Source organism: Nerophis lumbriciformis, linkage group LG03, assembly GCF_033978685.3.
Source record: "Nerophis lumbriciformis linkage group LG03, RoL_Nlum_v2.1, whole genome shotgun sequence".
Taxonomy (NCBI): Eukaryota; Metazoa; Chordata; class Actinopteri; order Syngnathiformes; family Syngnathidae; genus Nerophis; species Nerophis lumbriciformis.
Genome location: NC_084550.2, coordinates 11417213 through 11442298, shown reverse-complemented (window position 1 = coordinate 11442298; position 25086 = coordinate 11417213). Strand labels below are relative to the sequence as shown.

General features: G+C 40.8%; 1 protein-coding gene across 2 annotated transcripts in view; it reads left to right on the top strand.

The window, feature by feature from the left end:
- bmpr1ba (bone morphogenetic protein receptor, type IBa) overlaps nt 1-25086 on the top strand; it is a 210589-nt gene that overhangs the window by 82721 nt on the left and 102782 nt on the right. The gene's annotated exons all lie outside the window — the stretch shown is intronic.

Here is a 25086-nt window from a genome sequence, read left to right as displayed (position 1 = left end):
CTTACACATTACGAGAAAACATTAAACAGCGTTATAAGAAATATGAGATGCTGACTTAAAATGACAACATGATGCAATTTGAAATATTGGTTATGCATATGCATTAATTATTCTATTATTGTAATTAGGGATGTCCGATAATATCGGACTGCCGATATTATCGGCCAATAAATGCTTTAAAATGTAATATCGGAAATTATCGGTATCGGTTTCAAAATGATCGGCATCGGTTTCAAAAAGTAAAATTTATGACTTTTTAAAACACTGCTGTGTACAAGTACAGAGCGCCAATAAACCTTAAAGGCACTGCCTTTGCGTGCCGGCCCAATCACATAATATCTACGGCTTTTCACACACACAAGTGAATGCAATGCATACTTGGTCAACAGCCATACAGGTCACACTGAGGGTGGCCGTATAAACAACTTTAACACTGTTACAAATATGCGCCACACTGTGAACCCACACCAAACAAGAATGACAAACACATTTTGGGAGAACATCCGCACCGTAACACAACATAAACACAACAGAACAAATACCCAGAACCCCTTGCAGCACTAACTATTCCTGGACGCTACAATATACAACCCCCACTACCCCTAGCCCCCACCTCAACCCTGGCCCCCCAACCCCGCCGACCTCAACCTCCTCATGCTCTCTCAGGGAGAGCATGTCCCAAATTCCAAGCTGCTGTTTTGAGGCATGTTTAAAAAAATAATGCACTTTGTGACTTCAATAATAAATATGGCAGTGCCATGTTGGCATTTTTTTCCATAACTTGAGTTGATTTATTTTGGAACACCTTGTTACATTGTTTAATGCATCCAGCGGGGCATCACAACAAAATTAGACATAATAATGTGGTAATTCCACGACTGTATGTATCGGTATCGGTTGATATCGGTAATTTAGAGTTGGACAATATCGGATATCGGCAAAAAAGCCCTTATCGGACATCTCTAATTGTAATCTGATCCATGTAAAATACACACATTCATAAGTTGTATAAAACTGCTGACTACTAAGTAGTAAGTACATAAACAATTAATAATAATAATAATAATTAAGAATACAGTATTTGATTAAATGTATTTAAGTGAGTAAACAGTAAAATAATACATATTTGAACCTATTATATATATTAGGTGTCGATTATTTGAGCAATATCAATGAGAACATTTTCCAAAATGGGTTATCTTTTATTATAGCGAACCACATAAACAAAACCGCAGCACCCGGAAGTTGGCTGGAAGGGAAAAAAAGCCGCCCTGAGAAATTTAAGGGGCAAACTATATTGTAGCACCTTGTTGTTTACAGTGTTGTTAAGGATGACGAGGAGGTGTTCGATCGATAATAACTTTATTGCAAAATTTGGCTAATGTCGGCCACAACTGTCCTCTCACTTGTAATAACAAGCCACGTTGCCAACACACACACACACACACACACACCCACACACACACACACACACATACACTTACACACAAACAACCACATTATATGGTGGCTGAGCTGTCATGGTCCCACATAACAGTTTAGACTTATGCTTATTATTTTTCTTGTGTTCTGTATTATTTCCGTTCCAGCGGTCTTATTTCATTGTTTCCACTTTCCTGTATGCTTCCATTTACCGCCACTTCACCTGTGGCTTGAGTGCATTCGGACATCCCAAACTATAACGCTACACATAACCGACGTGTCTCTAATAGGACATGATAGCACTTTATTGTCATTGCACTTAAAAATTACAATGAAATTAGATTCGGGCGGCGCCCCATAAGTTGGGAAAGGAGGATGCTTAACTAACACTAAGACAGAAACTATGGACATGAAACAAAACTACACTTACTGTGACGTGAAACGAGCATGAAAACTATGGTGTGGAATACAAGCATCGAGCAAAAACAGAGTAATTTCGCCAGGTCGACTACCTGGCAAATACCGGCGTAAATTATGACATGATTAACACAGGTGCGTGAGTCCAAACAAAGTTAAATTAAGGAGTTTGTATAGCATTTTGCTTGAAAGTTTTTTTTGTTTTTTGTTTAAATTTGTTTTGTAATAAACTTGATACTGTACTAATAATAATAATAATAGATTTTTTTGTAAAAAGCACTTTACATTGAGCAAACAACCTCAAAGTGCTACAGTGTATTAAAAAAATAAAATTAAAAGATAGTAAAAATAAATACAAATAAAAACTAGAACAGCCTAATAGCTAGAACTAGTATGCATACATCTAAAAAAAGGCTTTTTTAAAAAGAAGGGTTTTTAAGCCTTTTTTAAAAGCATCCACAGTCTGTGGTGCCCTCAGGTGGTCAGGGAGAGCGTTTATCATTCTCACTGTCTATGCTGGGGAAATGGACTCCAGTTCTGTAGATGATGTTATCTGGCTGGAGTATTTAGTTCTCTACCCATTACTCAAAAACTAACTGATGTTATGGGAAATGACTGCCAAACTCATTTTTAGGAGCAAAAAATATATGATGGCGACTTGTTAGAGAAATTTCAGCCATCTGACAGCTATGTGTCCTTTAGGGCGACAATCACAAACATGTTTGTATTTTTCCTTTCTCATAAGGGCTTAATTAACCAAAGTAGAACATTATCCTGCTTTATTTTTGATCTCTTATGTTGAACCCCCCCAAGTTCCCATCGCTGCGTATCATTTATCTGTATCCCTGCTCTCTTCTCTCCCCCTTCTATTATCCTCTTTGACCAGCACTCCTCCTCCCTCATTTCATGACCCCCACTTTCTTTCCCCCTGCTAATTGCCACTTGGTCAGAGCATCCCCGGGAGCTCATTAATTGCTGAAGAGGAGACAGGTGGCGCCACAATGTTATGATGCTTTTTGTTAGTTGTGTGTGTGTTGCTTCATTTTGTTCACGTCGGCCAAGTGAGTATGCCCTGGTTTGTATGTGCGTGAAGACCCCGAGTGTGTGAGTGTGCCCCCGCTTGTTAGCGAACCAGAACCCCTTCTGACTGTAATCTCTTTGTTTATGCAGTGCGAAAAGGGCCCGGTGGGGCCATGAACTCCCCACGCTCTTATCCCACTGTGCCACTCACCCGCAGTAGACCCCTGTGCATCCCAACACCACCCCGCTTTGCTCCCGTCACCTCCTGTCCAAATCAGCTCCTGCCCCCCTCTGTTCTTCCTGTCATCCTTTGTTATTGTCCCATTGCCAAGGTGTACAACCTAAAGCAGCAATACGTAACAATTTGACCGTACAATAACAGCTTTGAAATCATGTTGATGCCAAACTAGATTGTGATAAGGAGAATAATGTCTCTTATGGTGCTTTGGTAACCATAGATCCACTACTTTTACGGGTTTATATTAGAGATGTCCGATATTGTCGGCCGATAAATGCTTTAAAATGTAATATCGACAAAATAAATACACCAAAAAAAGAACGGCACAAGTTTAATTTCAATAAGCAACCTGGCCGTGCGGGGTCTTTTCATTTTAAATTTAAATACACAGGGGTCTGACCTGTGGACCATGTGAGAAATTCAGGTCCAGGGCCATGATGTGTACTTTCTTGACATCACAAGCACCGCATTCACTTATATGACCCAATCCAAACAACCTTCCCTAGTCATAATGCATCAAAGAAAATCCAACCAGCACGGACACGGTCCCATATAACACAACTTGCTCACTGAACTTTGTGCATATAATATATCAAAAATGGCCCATCACCATAAAAAAATCGAAATTACAACCATTTATATCCATTGCAAGGCATGATGGGAAAAATGCAAATCACTCTCTCCATACTAACTTTTATGTTTAACTATAAGTTGCTGGATATATCTGATTGATTACTAAGCTTTAAAGAGGTCGTCACAGAAGTAATTAAGGTAGGAGTTGAACTTTCACACACTGTTAATATTCAATTATAGTAATTATTTGTTATATATCCATTATATTATTATAATATGTAAACATGCACATCCACATATGTGTATATATATATATATATATATATATATATATGTATCCGATATTATATTTTAAAGCATTTATCGTCCGATAATATCGGGCGATATTATCGGACATCTGTAATTTATTTATATATATATATATATATATATATATATATATATATATATATATATATATATATATATATATATATATATATATATATATATATATATATATATATATTAGAGATGTCCGATAATATCGGCCGATAAATGCTTTAAAATGTAATATCGGAAATGATATTGAAATGCTCTCACATAAACAACGATATATATATATATATATATATATATATATATATATATATATATATATATATATATATATATAGTTGTTTATGTGAGAGCATTTATATATATATATATATATATATGTGTATATATATATATATATATATAGTTGTTTATGTGAGAGCATTTATATATATATATATATATATCATGTTATACATAGATACATATATTAATATTAGAGATGTCCGATAATATCGGCCGATACATAAACAACTATATATATATATATATATATATATATATATATATATATATATATATATATATATATATATATATATATATATATATATATATATAAATATATATATATATATATATATATATATATATATATATAAATATATATATATATATATATATTAATATTAGAGATGTCCGATAATATCGGCCGATAAATGCTTTAAAATGTAATATCGGAAATGATCGGTATCGGTTTGAAAAAGTAAAATGTATGACTTTTTAAAACGCCGCTGTACGGAGTGGTACACGGACGTAGGGAGAAGTACAGAGCGCCAATAAACCTTAAAGGCACTGCCTTTGCGTGCCCAATCACATAATATCTACGGCTTTTCACACACACAAATGAATGCAGCATACTTGGTCAACAGCCATACAGGTCACACTGAGGGTGGCCGTATAAACAACTTTAACACTGTTGCAAATATGCGCCACACTGTGAACCCACACCAAACAAGAATGACAAACACATTTCGGGAGAACATCCGCACCGTAACACAACATAAACACAACAGAACAAATACCCAGAACCCCTTGCAGCACTAACTCTTCCAGGACGCTACAATATACACCCCCCGCTATCCCCTACCTTATTGGTGGACCAGACATGACTCTTGTCATGTCGTGCTCACACTAGCGCTGATGCTAACGTACTGATCATTGGTGTGCAGAGTAGGACGATCAATGTTGATTATCACGATTAAACTACCATATTTTTTTTTATTATGCTTTTTAACCAAACAATGTATTGTCAATAATTAAGATTTCATCACTTTTCTTAAAGTACATTTAAGATAGTTTGCAACTATCAAACAAATATGAGCAGTAAACCTTCAAAGACATAGACAATTGCTACTTTATGGGTTATACTTGTATAGCGCTTTACTACCGTCAAGGTACACGCAGTGCCGCTCTATATATTGCAAAACTCTGATTAATGTTTTTTTTTTTTTTTATTACGTATTTTCGGTATACGTTTTTTAGAATTCCGTTTTTTACCATCCTCTTCATTTTTTTACCATTTACACTTATTTTACCAACAAGTGTGCTTTTTGTGTGACGAGATAGGTAGATTGCTGTAAAAAAAAAAAAAAATAAATAAATATATATATATATATATATATTAGGGCTGCAACTAACGATTAATTTGATAATCGATTAATCTGTTGATGTGAGTGTGTGGATGTGAGTGTGAATGTTGTCTGTCTATCTGTGTTGGCCCTGCGATGAGGTGGCGACTTGTCCAGGGTGTACCCCGCCTTCCGCCCGATTGTAGCTGAGATAGGCTCCAGCGCCCCCCGCGACCCCAAAGGGAATAAGCGGTAGAAAATGGATGGAAAAATGGATGGATAATCTGTTGATTATTACTTCGATTAATAATCGGATAAAAGAGACAAACTACATTTCTATCCTTTCCAGTATTTTATTGGAAAAAAAAACAGCATACTGACACCATACTTATTTTGATTATTGTTTCTCAGCTGTTTGTACATGTTGCAGTTTATAAATAAAGGTTTATAAAAAAAAAAATTAAATAAACAATTAAATAAAATTGCGCATGTGCATAGCATAGATCCAACGAATCGATGACTATATTAATCGCCAACTATTTTTATAATCGATTTTAATCGATTTAATCGATTAGTTGTTGCAGCCCTAATATATATATATATATCCATATATATCCATACTGTGTGTGCCAATCTAGTCTCATGTTGAGCCCTACAAAGTGTTTATACTGTAAGGATTGTATTTATTACACACCAGCTGTTTATTTTTTTTTGTGTGTGTGCCTCTGATTATGACAAATGTAAAGGTTTTAGCCACAATCTAGCATGTCTGAATGCTGAAATTCATTTTGCATGGGGAGGCTGAAACCCCCACCAGGACATGTTCTTTGGCCCCTGGACCCTGGCTGCACTGCAAAAAGTCTGTGTTCAAAAACAAGGAATAAATTAGGGGTATTTTATTTTAACTCAGCAAACTTATCTGCCAATAGAACAGGAAAATTCGGCTTGTCAAGACTTTCCAAAACAAGTAAAATGAGCTAACCTCAATGAACCCCAAAATACCTTAAAATAAGTATATTCTCACTAATAACAAGTGCACTTTTCTTGGTAGAAAAAAAAGACCTTTTTGCTCAATATGTTGAAAAATATTCTTAAATTAAGTAAATGCTAGTGCCATTATCTTGACATAATGATATGCGCTCGGCATCATGATTTTTTTTTTTTCATGCTTGAAGTAAGAAATTAGCAGTTTTATACTTGTGAGTGTTAATGACACAACTTTTCAACAGTTGATATTCTAGTTTCAAGCATGTTTTACTCAATATAGGTCATAAAATCTCAGCTATATCTTACTGAGATCATTTAGGACCAAAACCCTTAAAACAAGTAAAACACTCTAACATAAAATCTGCTTAGTGAGAAGAATTATCTTATCAGACAGAAAATAAGCAAATATCACCCTTATTTGAGATATTTAATCTTACTTAGATTTCAGTTTTTGCAGTGTACTAGGCTTTTTGGGTTTCAAAAGTTGGTTGGTATGCCCTCTTACTTTTATGAGTATGATTATTGGCTGTTCCCAATTAGCGCCCTATATCCTCTTTGCACTTTAGGTAAATACATGTTCTCCGACACTTTTTGATGTCTGTTTTTAATCTCCGAGGTTTGCATTTGAAGTCATCCCTAGAACGGCCTCTCCGGAGTCCACTGTCAGTTGTTTTAGCCGAAGTATCACAGAGCATCAATGTTTTGTCTAAGAGGCCGTGCTATGGGGCCTCTCGGCATGTTGTAGAGGGGCCACGCTGGCATCGGCAATGATGTGTGAATAACTCTCTGGATTTTCGGTGGACGTGTTTGTGCGGCCGTGTGTCCATGTGTCCATGCAGGTTTGGGGCGGTTAAAGGCAGCTTGTACCCAACACCCTCCGTTTTATGATACACAAGTGCGGAACAATAAATTAAAATACATTATTTTTGATGGAAAAGATCATTCCGAATCTCATTGGATCAAAAGGATTGTGTTGGAGTTCGCAGGCATATAGAACGCCTACATATGCAAAAGACAAAATAGGGCGGCGAGCATGCACCAGGAGGATAAATCAACTGCGAGCGCCATTGTGTTTGGCAGGTGTGGAGCGAAAGCTGTGGTGAGCAAGAGCGGCGACACGCACAGGGAGGTTTCATTTGGCTACAGGCTATTCCTGGCCAAGCTCGCAGTTGTCATCGAGGCGTGCGTGGAGGCGCGTGCCGCTCTTTTATTAGTGCAGTTTAACGCTTTTGGACAGGGGTGTCAAACTCAAATACAGAGTGGGGGCCAAAATTTAAAACTGAACAAATTCAGTTCAGCAAATTAACCTTTTAATAGGGACCCAAACAAGTTTTGCATTGAATATTGAACAAGCAAGGCTTATATAACTTTATAGTGACATGCAAAATCGAGTTTTAATTAATAATAATAATAATTTAAAAAATATCAATGGCATATCAAATACAATTTAAATAAAAATTGAATGCCTCTTTTCTATTTGCTGCCTTCTGAGGTAAATATCAACCTTAACTTTTTCCACAGGCTAATAAATTAGAAAATAAAATAACAATGAATAAAACTGTCATGTCTGTGTAATCATGTTTTGTTTTAGTCATGTCATGTTTTGTTTTGTTTAGTTATTGGACTCTTTAGTTTCTGGCTTTTCACTCCCTTGTCTTGTTTCCATAGTTACCCATTAGTTTCACCTGTTCCACGTTTGGACTCATTGTGCACTCTTGTTTGTCACCATAGCAACCCATTAGTTTTCACCTGTCACGTCACGCACCTGTTTCACGTTTTGAGTCACGCACCTGTTTTCACTAATCATGTCACTAGTATTTAAGTTAATTGTTTTCAGTTTGTCGTTCTGGCGACATCCGGATTCATACCCCTGTCACACTCTGTTTACCTCTGCGCACTTCATGCCCTGTCCAAGTAAGTTTTTTCGATTCATGCCACAGTTAGCGACTTTTGTTCATGTCCTTAGTTTTTTGCCCACGTGCAAGTATTGGTTTCATTTGTCAAGTTTGTACTTCCGCCTTGTGCGCGCCTTTAGTTTGTTCTTTTTGTAGTTATAGTGTTTAAATAAATCATGTCTTCACCTTCACGCCATGTCTGGTCCACATGTTCATTTGCACCACGGGAGAACAAACCACGCCTTGGTCCTAGTCTTGACAAAAACAACCATTCAGGACTTTAAACTGCTCAGTTTGCAACACACTGATCTAATCTAATGTGCCCAAAGATACTTGCCATCTTTTCTTGGATGCTAGTTCATTAATGTCGAGGCTCAGGCTTTGAGCTGAGGCAACCTTCATTATCGTACGAAGGTGTTCATCAGTCATTATATCTCGTAGTCCACCCGGACCACAGTCTTTGGGGCGTGCCTTATAATGTTGTGTCGTTCGCGAACGATTCGTTCGAACGAACAAATCTTTTGAGTGAACGTAGTGAACCGAATCACTTCATGAACTGATTCGTTCCTTTCTCAGTTCAGTTGAGCTCCGCCGCGACCATGCCGGTATGAGTGGAACTGGCGCATTCTGTGACTCACTGAACGACGCAGCCAGCTACTCATCATGGGGGCGGGGGGAGGGACTGAGCGAACGATTCGTTCACCGCGGATTAACGACATGAATCACTCAGTGAACGACAGAATCAGGACTCGCGAAACTACTGACACAGAGAACTGACTGTGTCGCGGAGGAGGACGTCACATTGAGGCTCTCGTTCAGTCACTGTGCGCGTCGTTCATTAGGTGCTGAGGGCTTGTGTCGTTCGCGAACTGACACACACCGAGATCTGCCGCTGGGGAAGCTGTTACTGACTGACTCATGATTCGCCGACCTGCACACAGAACTGCTGCTGCAGAAGTGATTCAGGTTCACGTACTGAACTGTGCTGACTGTGTCGCTGTGTCAGTCACTCACTGCCTGGTGTACTGCATGCACAGAGCTGTGTAGGGACTCGCGTTCACCCTATTTGCTGCTTCTCCCGCGAATGTCTGCACAGTACTGTACTACGCACCCCCCTCCTATTTTTTTGGGGGGGGGGTGCGCAAATTTTTTGAACGACTCAATTTAAGGAACTGATTCTAGTGATTCAGTACAGTCAAAAGAACTGCCGATCCCATCACTAGTGCCTTAAAGGCACTGCATTTAACGTCCTCTACGAGCTGTCGTCACGTCTGCTTTTCATCCATTCTAACAACGTGCCGGCCCAGTCACAAGATATGTGCGGCTTCTGTACGCACACTCACGTGAATGCAATGCATACAGGTTACACTGAGGGTGCCCGTATAAATAACTGTAACACTGTTAGAAATATGCGCCACACTGTGAATCCACACCAAACAAGAATGACAAACACATTTCAGGAGAACATCCGCACCGTAACACAACATAAACACAACAGAACAAATACCCAGAATCCCATGCAGCCCTAACTCTTCCGGGCTGCAATATACACCCCCGCTACCACCAAAACCGCCCCCCCCCCTTCCATGCGTCGGTTGAGGTGGGCGGGGTTTGGTGGTAGCGGGGTTGTATATTGCAGCCCGGAAGAGTTAGGGCTGCATGGGATTCTGGGTATTTGTTCTGTTGTGTTTATGTTGTGTTACGGTGCGCATGTTCTCCCGAAATGTGCTTGTCATTCTTGTTTGGTGTGGATTCACAGTGTGGCGCATATTTCTAACAGTGTTAAAGTTCTTTTTTACGGGCACCCTCAGTGTGACCTGTATCGCTGTTGGTCAAGTATGCTTTGTATTCACGTGTGTGTGCGTGCTGAAGCCGCATATATTATGTGACTGGACCAGCATTCGTTGGACTGGGTGAAAAGCGGACGTGGCGATTTTCGGGAGGGGCACTGAAGGGGCAAGTATGAGAATTAGTGGTGAATGCCGTGTCGGCGGGCCAGTTCTAGTGTTAATTTGATATCGCCTCAAGGGCCTAGTGGAATTACACGGCGGGTCAATTTTGGCCCGTGGGCCAGAGTTTGACACCCATGCTTTAGGAGGTCCTCATGTTAGTGGGTGACTAGATCAGCAAAGTCACACGACTTCGGACCCCTAAATGCTGATTTGACATTGGGTGGAAAGCGTGGAGAAAAACTAGTGATTGGTCTTTATGTGTCACTATTTTTGCCTCACTTATTTTCTTCTAAAGGGGTTGAGTGAAAAACTAAAACACATAACCCCAAATTGTCACATGCCGTATCGCAACCCTGATCTAAATACACGCAGAGCAAAGCTAAAATCTGCTTGTGTTGGACAGGAAGTCATGCACAAACACAAAATAAAATACTACTACCGTATTTTTCGGAGTATAAGTCGCTCCGTAATATAAGTCGCACCGGCCGAAAATGCATAATAAAGAAGGAAAAAAACATATATAAGTCGCACTGGAGTATAAGTCGCATTTTTGGGGGAAATTTATTTGATAAAACCAAACACCAAGAATAGACATTTGAAAGGCAATTTAAAATAAATAAAGAATAGTGAACAACAGGCTGAATAAGTGTACGTTATATGAGGCATAAATAACCAACTGGTATGTTAACGTAACATATTATGGTAAGAGTCATTCAAATAACTATAACATATAGAACATGCTATACGTTTACCAAACAATCTGTCACTCCTAATCGCTAAAGCCCATGAAATCTTATACGTCTAGTCTCTTACGTGAATGAGCTAAATAATATTATTTGATATTTTACGCTAATGTGTTAATAATTTCACACATAAGTCGCTCCTGAGTATAAATCGCACCCCCGGCCAAACTATGAAAAAAACTGCGACTTATAGTCCGAAAAATACGGTACATATTTTACACTTTAAAACGTCAACTGGCGGGTCTTCTTGTCAAAGGTTTTCAGTAGAGATGTCCGATAATGGCTTTTTTGCCGATATCCGATATTCCGATATTGTCCAACTCTTAATTACCGATTCCGATATCAACCGATACTGATATATACAGTCGTGGAATTAACACATTATTATGCCTAATTTTGTTGTGATGCCCCGCTGGATGCATTAAACAATGTAACAAGGTTTTCCAAAAAAAATCAACTCAAGTTATGGGGGAAAAAAATGCCAACATGGCACTGCCATATTTATTATTGAAGTCACAAAGTGCATTATTTTTTTTTGACATGCCTCAAAACAGCAGCTTGGAATTTGGGACATGCTCTCCCTGAGAGAGCATGAGGAGGTTGAGGTGGGCGGGGGGTAGGTGGTAGCGGGGGTTGTATATTGTAGCGTCCCGAAAGAGTTAGTGCTGCAAGGGGTTCTGGGTATTTGTTCTGTTGTGTTTATGTTGTGTTACGGTGCGGATGTTCTCCCGAAATGTGTTTGTCATTCTTGTTTGGTGTGGGTTCACAGTGTGGCGCATATTTGTAACAGTGTTAAAGTTGTTTATGCGGCCACCCTCAGTGTGACCTGTATGGCTGTTGACCAAGTATGCATTGCATTCGCATGTGTGTGTGAAAAGCCGTAGATATTATGTGACTGTGTGTGGGTTTATTGCCGCTCTGTACTTCTCCCTACGTCCGTGTACACAGCGGCGTTTTAAAAAGTCATAAATTCTACTTTTTGAAACCGATACCGATAATTTTGAAACCGATACCGATCATTTCCGATATTACATTTTAAAGCATTTATCCGCCGATAATATCGGCAGCCCGATATTATCGGACATCTCTAGTCACAAAGGCAGATTTTGAGCAGAGAAAAATTTATTTTGCAGGCACGTACATGTTTTTTTGAGAAGAAATTAAACTCAAGTTTTGTTTGAGCAAATATCCATCCATCCGTCCATCCATGTTCTGCCACTTATTGGAGTCCGGGTCGCAAGGGCAGCAGTCTAAGCAGAGATGCCCAGACTTCTCTGTCCCCGGCCACATCCTCTAGTTCCACCGGGCGGACACAGAGGCGTTGTTAGGCCAGCTGGGAGACATGGTCCCTTCAGAGGTCTGCCCCGAGGCCTCCTCCCGGCCAGACATGCCCGAAACATCTCTGTGGTAGATGCCAGAGCCACCTCAGCCGGCTCCTCTCTCTCTCTGAGGGTGATCCCAGACAACCTGCAGAGGAAACTAATTTCTGCTGCTTGTATTCACGACCTTGCCCTTTTGGTCATTACCCTTCCGGCTCAGCTTCCTCTTCACCACCGGTACAGTGACTGCATCACTGCACCGATCCGTCTGTCAATCTCACGTTCCATTCTTCCCTTCACTCATGAACAAGACCTCGAGATACTTGAACTCCTTCACTTGAGACAGGAACTTTGCTCCCAATTTGAGGGGTGCAGTCCACCCTTTCCCGACTAAGAACCCTGGCCTTGGATTTGGAGGTGCTGATCGTCATCCAGGCAGCTTCACACTTGGCTGCATAGCACCCCAGTGAACGCTGAATCCCCCAGTCTTATGAAGCCAACAGGACCACATCATCTGCAAAACGCAGAGATGCGATCCTCTGGCCACCAAACTGGCAACCCTCCACACGTGAAGCGCAATATAGAGGTATTCAAAACTAACGATAAAGATGCAGCTTGCGCTGCAAGTTCTGCTTTAAAACACGCCTCGCCAAACGTGGCGATTAGTATTACCACCTTTGCTTCAAACTTAGGTAAACATTTAAATAAACATTCACATCTGTACAAAGAGTTATAAAGAGTGACAGGTAATAATGTAGTTGTTACACCTTTCCTGCTGTTCGGCTCCCACGCAGACCGTAGTCGAGGAGCACAGGGGAGACGTTCCCTCCATTGGGTCTGCTAAGCTCTGCTTTCCGGTCAGAATGACTAAGTTGCAGATTCTTGACAATCGCTTTATTACTAGTTTTGCCTGACACAACTGGACCTGTTCATCACTCTACTGCACAGTGCACAGTGCACACTCTACCACTCTCTCTCTCTCTTTACTCGCCCACTCACACACTGACGTCACTCAGCTAACACATTACCATTCTCACAAACAACATATGCTACGCTCCTAAATTACCGTATTTTCCGCACTATAAGGCGCACCTAAAAACCACAAATTTTCTCAAAAGCTGACAGTGCGCCTTATAACCCGGTGCGCTTTATTACGATTCATTTTCATAAAGTTTCGATCTCGCAACTTCGGTAAACAGCCGCCATCTTTTTTCCCGGTAGAACAGGAAGCGCTTCTTCTTCTACGCAAGCAACCGCCAAGGAAAGCACCCGCCCCCATAGAACAGGAAGCGCTTCTTCTTCTACTGTAAGCAACCACCCGCCCCCGGAAGAAGAAGAAAAAACGCGCGGATATCACCGTACGTTTCATTTCCTGTTTACATCTGTAAAGACCACAAAATGGCTCCTACTAAGCGACAAGGATCCGGTTCATAAAAAGACGCAATCTCTCCATCCGCACACGGATTACTACCGTATTTCACAGCAACTGATATTCCTGTGAACCGCACTGTGGAACGGGAGCACGTACGGTGAATATTCGCACCACAGGGAATGAGAAGTCATCCTTCACTGTGGTTCTAGCTTGCCATGCTAACTTCCACCCATGGTGATATTCAAAAGGAAGACCTTGCCAAAAGAGACCTTTCCAGCCGGCGTCATCATAAAAGCTAACTCGAAGGGATGGATGGATGAAGAAAAGATGAGCGAGTGGTTAAGGGAAGTTTACGCGAAGAGGCCGGGTGGCTTTTTTCACACAGCTCCGAAGGCGAACACACCTTCACTAAGACGGGCAGACAGCGCCGGACGACATACGCCAACATTTGCCAGTGGATCGTAAATGCCTGGGCAGATATTTCGGTCACAACTGTGGTCCGAGCTTTCCGGAAGGCAGGATTCACAGAACTACTGGACAACAACAGCGACACTGACTCCGATGACTTCGACGAGACGGAACCGGCCATTTTGGATCCCACGCTTGCGCAACTTTTCAATTCGGACACCGAAGACGAAGAATTCGAAGGATTTACGAATGAAGAATAACTTCAGAAGGTGAGCGCTATGTTTATTTTGTGTGTTGTGACATTAACGTTCGAGCAACATTATGTTGCTATTGCTCTACACCATTTTGAATTTTACTATGTTTGTGATTGCACATTTGCGTACATTTTGGGACAGAGTTGTTAGAACGCTGGTTTTCAATATATTATTAAAGTTTGACTGAACTATCTGACTGTTTTTTTGACATTCCCTTTAGCGCAGCGTAGGCGCGGCTTATAATCCGGGGCGGCTTATTGGTGGACAAAGTTATGAAATATGTAATTCATTGAAGGTGCGGCTAATAATCCGGTGCGCCTTATAGTGCGGAAAATACGGTAACCAGCTCCACTGCTGTGCACATGTAGATACGTAGACGCGCACACAGCTGCTTGGCTTGATGTCACATATTAGCGGAGTTAAAACCGCCCAATCAGCGTTAACTAATGCAAGTGAAATGACTGAATTTTATAACAAAATCCTACAATTTGTGTTTTATCTTTAACAATGTGTGTTTTGCCTGCAACATGGCTTATTTGTGTACCTTTATCCATAGTTTTGTTTTTAGTATTTACTAATAATTGTATTTTTCTTAAAGCACAGACCAGTAGGGAAAACCATAAATCATGAATATGTTCATATAATGTCAATAAAACTTCTAAACTAATCCTTGATTATGTTATAAGGACAATTGTAAATTGTTCTTTGAGTGCAACAAGAAAAGCCCAATGTGTTTAATGCCTTTTAATGGTTAACCATCTAAAATTGTTCTTTGATTTCAATAGGAAACATATTGTCATGATCCGTGTTCTGTTAGTTTTGGACTCCCTTAGTTCCTGTTTTTGTGCACCCTTGTTTGTTTTTGGTTGCCATGGGCACTTATTATTTCCACCTGTCTCTGATTGGTGTTCGGGACGCTCACCTGCTTCCCGAGCACGAATCAGAGGCATTATTTAAGCTTGCCTTTGCCATTCAGTCGGCCTGCAAGCTGCGAAAACCCTGTCGAGACATAGTTTTCGCACCTTGCTGCGGGGTTCGTTCTTCTGGGATGCAGACGGACCACTCCGGACAAGGCGTGCAGGTAGGAACATGATTTATTCCTCAAAATATCAAAGTTGTACAAAAAAACGGAACACAAGGCGAAGGCACAACGTGCTGATCGCACTTGGAGCCAATGCTACTTCTTAGCATGGACTAGGGACAAGCAATACTCAGGTAACTGTGGCATGAAACAAACAAGACGTACGTAGCAGGTTGCATGAAGTAAACAATGACGCTAGGCCGACTGACCGGCAAAGACAAGCTTAAATAATGCCTGTGATTAGTGCTCGGGAAGCAGGTGAGCGTCCCGAACACCAATCAGAGACAGGTGGAAATAATAAGTGACCATGGCAACCAAAAACAAACAAGAGTGCACAAAAACAGGAACTAAGGGAGTCCAAAACTAACAGAACATAGCAAAACATCATGACACATATGTTTCATGTATTGTAATATTTGCTGTTAAAATAAAGCAAATATTGACATTTTTTTGTACCGTATTTTTCGGAGTATAAGTCGCTCTGGAGTATAAGTCGCACCTGCCGAAAATACATAATAAAGAAGGAGAAAAAAACATATACAAGTCGCACTGGAGTATAAGTCGCATTTTTGGGGGAAATTTATTTGATAAAATCCAACACCAAGAATAGACATTTGAAAGGCAATTTAAAATAAATAAAGAATAGTGAACAACAGGCTGAATAAGTGTACGTTATATGAGGCATAAATAACCAACTGAGAACGTGCCTGGTATGTTAACGTAACATATTATGGTAAGAGTCATTCAAATAACTATAACATATAGAACATGCTATACGTTTACCAAACAATCTGTCACTCCTAATCGCTAAATCCCATGAAATCTTATACGTCTAGTCTCTTACGTGAATGAGCTAAATAATATTATTTGATATTTTACGCTAATGTGTTAATAATTTCACACATAAGTCGCTCCTGAGTATAAGTCGCACCCTCGGCCAAACTATGAAAAAAAAAAGTGACTTATAGTCCGAAAATACGGTAGTTCCCTTTATTTTGTAAAGTATCAAAAAGTATCCAAAAGTATCGATATACATTTTGGTACCAGTAGCCGTACCAAATTATTGGTATCGGGACAACCCTTGTTTGATCAAATTTAGATGGATTTATTTCAGGAGCAATACGCTAATTACGTGGGCTACTTTTTTTTTTTCTTCTAATACTCGCACGACCTATTTTTATTTGCCAATGCGACTGAATTGCTCACACTGTACAGCTCTGGATAGGCTGGACCAACTAAGTCGTAGAACCAATTGAACTTGTAAGTGTAGCTACTACTGTACTTGGTCAGTCGGGATTCACAATATCATAATATTTGAAGATACATACAGTACGTGACAATACAAGCTGCAGTATTACGACCCCCAAAGCCACCACTTTGCTGCAGTGGCCCTCAGTCTCCTCTTGGATGACAATGATTCCGCACTGTAGAGAAGTAAGCAGAAACGTGGTTTTCTTCTGGTGTTAAAGGGGAACATTATCACAATTTCAGAAGGGTTAAAACCATTAAAAATCAGTTCCCAGTGGCTTATTTTATTTTTCGAAGTTTTTTTCAAAATTTTACCCATCACGCAATATCCCTAAAAAAAGCTTCAAAGTGCCTGATTTTAACCATCGTTATATACACCCGTCCATTTTCCTGTGACGTCACACAGTGATGCCAATACAAACAAACATGGCGGATAGAACAGCAAGCTATAGCGACATTGGCTCGGATTCAAACTCGGATTTCAGCGGCTTAAGCGATTCAACAGATTACGCATGTATTGACACGGATGGTTGTAGTGTGGAGGCAGGTAGCGAAAACGAAATTGAAGAAGAAACTGAAGCTATTGAGCCATATCGGTTTGAACCGTATGCAAGCGAAACCGACGAAAACGACACGACAGCCAGCGACACGGGAGAAAGCGAGGACGAATTTGGCGATCGCCTTCTAACCAACGATTGGTATGTGTTTGTTTGGCATTAAAGGAAACTAACAACTATGAACTAGGTTTACAGCGTATGAAATACATTTGGCAACAACATGCACTTTGAGAGTGCAGACAGCCCATTTCAGGCGCGCTAAGAACATATATTTTTCCACGATTTCAGCACTCAGGTTAACCATACCTAAATAGACACAAAATACTGCATTACACAAGACTACCCGAATGTACTCGAATGATTGAAAAAAATAAATGTTTTTAAGCTAAATTATTGGTAAACACAGTTTATGTATAATAATTTACGTAAAACCGCGAGTAATGAATAAAGTTTTCATCAATTAATATATTCTGTAGACATACCCTCATCCGCTCTCTTTTCCTGAAAGCTGATCTGTCCAGTTTTGGAGTTGATGTCAGCATCTGCTTTGAGTGTCGCAGGATATCCACACATTCTTGCCATCTCTGTCGTAGCATAGCTAAAGTGTGCGGAACAAACGACTGACCATTTCGTCGGCTTTCCCCACAGCCTCGTATTTTGAACAAATTTCGTCCAATATATTGCCACTTTCGCATCTTTGGGCCACTGGTGCAACTTGAATCCGTCCCTGTTCGTGTTGTTACACCCTCCGACAACACACCGAGGAAAGTGAGAAAATGGCGCATTGCTTCCCGATGTCGTGACGTCATCGCTCCGAGAGCGAATAATAGAAAGGCGTTTAATTCGCCAAAATTCACCCATTTAGAGTTCGGAAATCGGTTAAAAAAATATATGGTCTTTTTTCTGCATGTCATGTCTGTGTGACCATGTTTTGTATTAGTCATGTTTTGTTTTGTTTAGTTATTGGACTCTTTAGTTTCTGGCTTTTCACTCCCTTGTCTTGTTTCCATGGTTACCCATTAGTTTCACCTGTTCCACATTTGGATTCATTGTGCACTCTTGTTTGTCACCATAGCAACCCATTAGTTTTCACCAGTCACGTCACGCACCTGTTTCACGTTTTGAGTCACGCACCTGCTTTCATTAATCATGTCTGTAGTATTTAAGTTCATTGTTTTCAGTTTGTCTTCCTGGCGACATCCCACATTTATGCTTCTGCACATTCTCCACACACCCTTAAGACCCTTTCTGCTCTTTTTTCATGCCGGTTTCTCGTCCAAGTAAGTTTTCTTTATTCATGCCATAGTTTGTTTAGTTTTGTTTAATTGTTCATAGTTTCTGCCTTTGTGCAAGTTTTGTGTTTATAGTCAAGTTTTGTACTTCCGCCCTTGTGCGCGCCTTTTGTTTGCTTCCTTTTTTTTTGTAGTTATAGTGTTTAAATAAATCATGTACTCCCCTTCACGCCACGTATGGTCCAAATCTTTTGCACCTCGGGAGAACAAACCACGCCACAGTCCTAGTCGTGACACTGCAACATCAAGGTAAATATTGACGCTTACATATGTCTGGTGAAAATGTTACCCCTTTAACTGCTGTTTGTTTGCGTACTCTTTTTAAAGTGAAAAACTGACCGACCCAAACCAAGACTTGTGGAGCGGAGTGCAAATTTGCATTGATTGATTGATTGATTGATTGGAAATTTTATTAGTAGATTGCACAGTTCAGTACATATTCCGTACAATTGACCACTAAATGGTAACACCCGAATAAGTTTTTCAACTTGTTTATCAATTCATGGTATTGATGGCGAACAAAAACATCAACGTTCTGTCTGCTACTGCCGGAGCAATTGAAGTAAATAACTAAATAAATATAAGGTCACAGCTTGTGTTCGTCACATTCTTTCTCAAAGCTGGTAGAAAAAGTAGCAATCAGGAAAAGTAGGTGGCTTTCATTGAGCTCCCACTCAGGAAGAGTGGTGCCTACAAGACTCTTCTGTCCACTGTTGCTGTTTCACATTGCTAGCATTCCAGCCTTTTGGCCCATCCGTCCCGTCTTTAACAAGCAGAACCTTGGTTCTTCACGTGGGGCCCTCAATTCATTTGGCCTCTGCCTCGGGGCGTGAAATAGAATCTGTACGTCTACCGTGTGTAAAAGGGTTTTGTTCCTCAGCTACAAATCTATTAAACGAGTAACCTTTCCGTGGCCCTTATAGGAAGTAATATGATATTGGTGCCATTGATATCCTATAGAAAACAATGTATCGGAGAGTAAACATGCCCATCCATCTTTCAATGTTAAGAAATTCAGGAGAAAGAGAATATTTACGATTATAATGATTACAATGTTAGCCCCGCCTCTCCGTTTTGTTGGGGGCTCGCCCGGACTCCACCCATCCATGTCAAGGTTTTATGGCTGCTGTAAACTGATACAGTGAATGGTTTCACAATGACCAAAACACGCTGTAAAGAGTACTCGCAGTCTATCATTAGACCCTCATTAACCTGAAATGACCTGAAACTCACAGAGGTGTGCGTGTGCCGCCACACATGTGGTGACGCCGGGTGCCTTCAATGACAATCAGGTCCCCGTATTTCATTCAATCATTTTAAATGCAATGAAATTAATTACATTTGTCTAGAAAAATGAAACAATGGTGTTTAATGTACAAACCCCGTTTCCATATGAGTTGGGAAATTGTGTTAGATGTAAATATAAACGGAATACAATGATTTGCAAATCCTTTTCAACCCATATTCAGTTGAATGCACTACAAAGACAACATATTTGATGTTCAAACTCATAAACTTTATATATTTTTTTGCAAATAATCATTAACTTAGAATTTCATGGCTGCAACACGAGCCAAAGTAGTTGTGAAAGGGCATGTTCACCACTGTGTTACATGGCCTTTCCTTTTAACAACACTCAGTAAACGATTGGGAACTGAGGAGACACATTTTTTAAGCTTCTCAGGTGGAATTCTTTCCCATTCTTGCTTGATGTACAGCTTAAGTTGTTCAACAGTCCAGGGGTCTCCGTTGTGGTATTTTAGGCTTCATATTGCACCACAAATTTTCAATGGGAGACAGGTCTGGATTACAGGCAGGCCAGTCTAGTACCCGCACTCTTTTACTCTGAAGCCACGCTGTTGTAACACGTGGCTTAGCATTGTCTTGCTGAAATAAGCAGGGGCGTCCTTGGATGGCAACATATGTTTCTCCAAAACCTGTATGTACCTTTCAGCATTAATGGCGCCTTCACAGATGTGTAAGTTACCTATGCTTTGGGCGCTAATACATCCCCATACCATCACAGATGCTGGCTTTTGAACTTTGCGCCTATAACAATCCGAATGGTTCTTTTCCTCTTTGTTCCGGAAGACACGACATCCACAGTTTCCCAAATCAATTTGAAATGTGGACTCGTCAGACCGCAGAACACTTTTACACTTTGCATCAGTCCATTTTAGATGAGCTCAGGCCCAGCGAAGCCGGCGGCGTTTCTGGGTGTTGTTGATAAATAATAAATAAATGATAAATGGGTTATACTTGTATAGCGCTTTTCTACCTTCAAGGTACTCAAAGCGCTTTGACAGTATTACCACATTCACCCATTCACGCACACATTCACACACTGATGGCGGGAGCTGCCATGCAAGGCGCTAACCAGCAGCCATCAGGAGCAAGGGGTGAAGTGTCTTGCCCAAGGACACAACGGACGTGACTAGGATGGTAGAAGGTGGGGATTGAACCCCAGTAACCAGCAACACTCCGATTGCTGGCACGGCCACTCAACCAACTTCGCCACGCCGTCCCTAAATGGCTTTCGCTTTGCATAGTAGAGGTTTAAGTTGCACTTACAGATGTAGCGACAAACTGTAGTTACTGACAGTGGTTTTCTGATGTGTTCCTGAGCCCATGTGGTGATATCCTTTACACACTGATGTCGGTTCAGTCCATCTTAGATGAGCTTGGGCCCAGCGAAGCCGGCGGCGTTTCTGGGTGTTGTTGATAAATGGCTTTCGCTTTGCAGAGTAGAGGTTTAACTTGCACTTACAGATGTAGCGACAAACTGTAGTTACTGACAGTGGTTTTCTGATGTGTTCCTGAGCCCATGTGGTGATATCCTTTACACACTGATGTCGGTTTTTGATGCAGTCTCGCGTGAGGGATCCAAGGTCACGGGCATTCAATGTTACGTGCAGTGATTTCTCCCGATTCTCTGAACCTTTTGATGATATTACGGACCGTAGATAGTGAAATCCCTAAATTCCTTGCAAAACCTTGTTAAGAAATGTTGTTCTTAAACTATTCGACAATTTGCTCAATTTGCAAATCACTGTAATCTGTTTTTATTTACGATTTACACAACATGCCAACTTTACTGGTTTTGGGGTTTGTACATAAAAAGTAAAGTGGAAATTGTCCAAATTATTTTTTGTTAATATTTGTTGTTTTATTTTATCTAATTAATTTGGTTAGATTTTTGGTATTTGGGTATTTATTTTTTTAACTGTTCCGTATTAACGTCAGTATAAAATGAGCCCCAAAAAGAGAAAAACCCTTTTCAGAGCTCAAAAGTTTTCAATATCAGTACAATGACTTCTGGTATACTGCATTGCAATTGTAAAACATATATCAATTTTTTTAGATGTTTGACTTGACTTCATTGAATATAAGACGACTCGTCATTTTCAGACCTTTTCTTCTATGGGAAAAATGGTGTCGTATATTTGTGTCACTATGGACATTTTTTTTTTTGCTGCCATATTCATTGGTCGAGTATATTTGCTCCATCATTTTGGGATGCACGGCTACAAAATAAAAAATTAAATCATACGTTAACACTAGCTGTATGTATGTGTATGTATATATATATATATACACACATGCATACATATATATATATATATATATATATATATATATATATATATATATATATATATATACATACATACATACATACATACATACATACATACATACATACATACATACATACATACATATATATATATATATATATATATATATATATATATATATATATATATACATACATACATTTTGTACCGCTTATTCCCTTTTGGGGTCGCGGGGGGCGCTGGAGCCTATCTCAGCTACAAATGGGCGGAAGGCGGGGTACACCCTGGACAAGTCGCCACGTCATCGCAGGGCCAACACAGATAGACAGACAACATTCACACTCACATCCACACACTAGGGCCAATTTTAGTGTTGCCAATCAACTTATCCCCAGGTGCATGTCTTTGGAAGTGGGAGGAAGCCGGAGTACCCGGAGGGAACCCACGCAGTCACGGGGAGTACATGCAAACTCCACACAGAAAGATCCCGAGCCCGGGATTGAACCCAAGACTACTCAGGACCTTCGTATTGTGAGGCAGATGCACTAACCCCTCTTCCACCGTGCTGCCCTATATATATATATATATATATATATATATATATATATATATATATATATATATATATATATATATATATATATATATATATATATATATACATATATATATATATATATATATATATATGTATATATATATATATGTATATAATATTGTACTATACTCTACAGACTTTACTCTGCTGTCCTTATGTCCTATACATTAAGCCGGATAACTACTTAAACAAATAATTATTTTGCCTAAGCCCCGTTTCAGCCACACTAAACCATCGTTTAAGCTTTCCCTCCTTGGATAATTTTTTAAACGGGCAAGTGGGCCGTGCATTTCTTGAATCTCTTTCAAACTGAGTTCAGAGAGGAAGTGGCGCCAGAACAGGAAGTGATGTCAGAAAGAACGCGCCACAGCCAGCTTCACAACAGACGCTTGTGGAAATCACACGTGAATACCTTAAAAGAAGGAAACGCGCGATTGCAGCTATTTGGGATACAACACTTCTCAGACGGCAACATGGCAATGTTGAGCGACGGGTTTGGATAAGGACTGGAAGAACGGCAGCCTGGTGGGATATGTTTGTCAACGAGTGTGTTGTCCAGGTCAGCTGTAATTCTACTTAGCGAAAAACTTTGTCTATTTGTCGAAGGGGAGACAACGAGAATGCGGGCTCCCGTGGATGAGGCAGTACTATGGAAAACAGCGAATGCATTTGGACTGGCAAAGCAGACTATCAGTTATTGTCCGCCATGTATGTCGAGCGATTACTCAACGTCTAGTTTTGTACGCCATAACTATTGTGAAGCCATGAAGTGGTTGCGGCCGTCTAGTACGACCGCCAATTTCAGCCTGCAAGCACAGTGTCCTGACCAGATATCTAGATCCCTAGATTGATTGTTGTAAAATGTTATTAATCACATTGTTTACTTCCACATATGATCCATGTATGATGGCTCAGGTGTGATTCACTACAATAGTCTAACAGCTGCTGATGGTGAGGCAAGCAAGGTTTACTGTTAAGAGAAATGTGGCAATAGTCTACATTGAAACACAGGGGAGTTTGCCCAACCAGTCTACATGTGCTTTGTGGACTTGGAGAAGGCATTCGTGTCCCTCGGGAAGTCCTGTGGGGAGTGCTCAGAGTATGGGGTATCGGACTGTCTGATTGTGGCGGTCCGCTCCCTGTACGATCAGTGTCAGAGCTTGGTCCGCATTGCCGGCAGTAAGTCAGACACGTTTCCAGTGAGAGTTGGACTACGCCAAGGCTGCCTTTTGTCACCGATTCTGTTCATAACTTTTATGGACAGAATTTCTAGGCGCAGTCAAGGCGTTGAGGGGATCCGGTTTGGTGGCTGCAGGATTAGGTCTCTGCTTTTTGCAGATGATGTTGTCCTGATGGCTTCATCTGGCCAGGATCTTCAGCTCTCACTGGATCGGTTCGCAGCCGAGTGGGAAGCGACTGGGATGAGAATCAGCACCTCCAAGTCCGAGTCCATAATTCTCGCCTGGAAAAGGGTGGAGTGCCATCTCCGGGTTGGGGAGGAGGTCTTGCCCCAAGTGGAGGAGTTCAAGTACCTCTGAATCTTGTTCACGAGTGAGTAAAGAGTGGATCGTGAGATCGACAGGCGTATCGGTGCGGCGTCTTCAGTAATGCGGACGCTGTATCGATCTGTTGTGGTGAAGAAGGAACTGAGCCGGAAGGCAAAGCTCTCAATTTACCGGTCGATCTACGTTCCCATCCTCACCTATACTCATGAGCTTTGGGTTATGACCAAAAGGACAAGATCACGGGTACAAGCGGCCGACATTTCCTCCGCTGGGTGCCGGGGCTCTCCCTTAGAGATGGGGTGAGAAGCTCTGCTATCCGGGGGGAGCTCAAAGTAAAGCCGCTGCTCCTCCACATCGAGAGGAGCCAGATGAGGTGGTTCGGGCATCTGGTCAGGATGCCACCCGAACACCTCCCTCGGGAGGTGTTTAGGGCACGTGCGACCGGTAGGACGCCACGGGGAAGACCCAGGACACGTTCGGAAGACTATGTCTCCCGGCTGGCCTGTGAACGCTTCGAGATCCCCCGGGAGGAGCTGGACGAAGGGGTAAGAGGGTCTTAAATGGTGGCATTGTCTGTGTGTGGACAAGGATAAGGTTAAGTGGGCTATAGCCTAAGGAGAAGGGGCCTTAGTCTCCTATTGGAGCACAACAGAGACTAATTCTCCATAAACGTTGTTTGTTCCAGCGTCTTGATTAGAC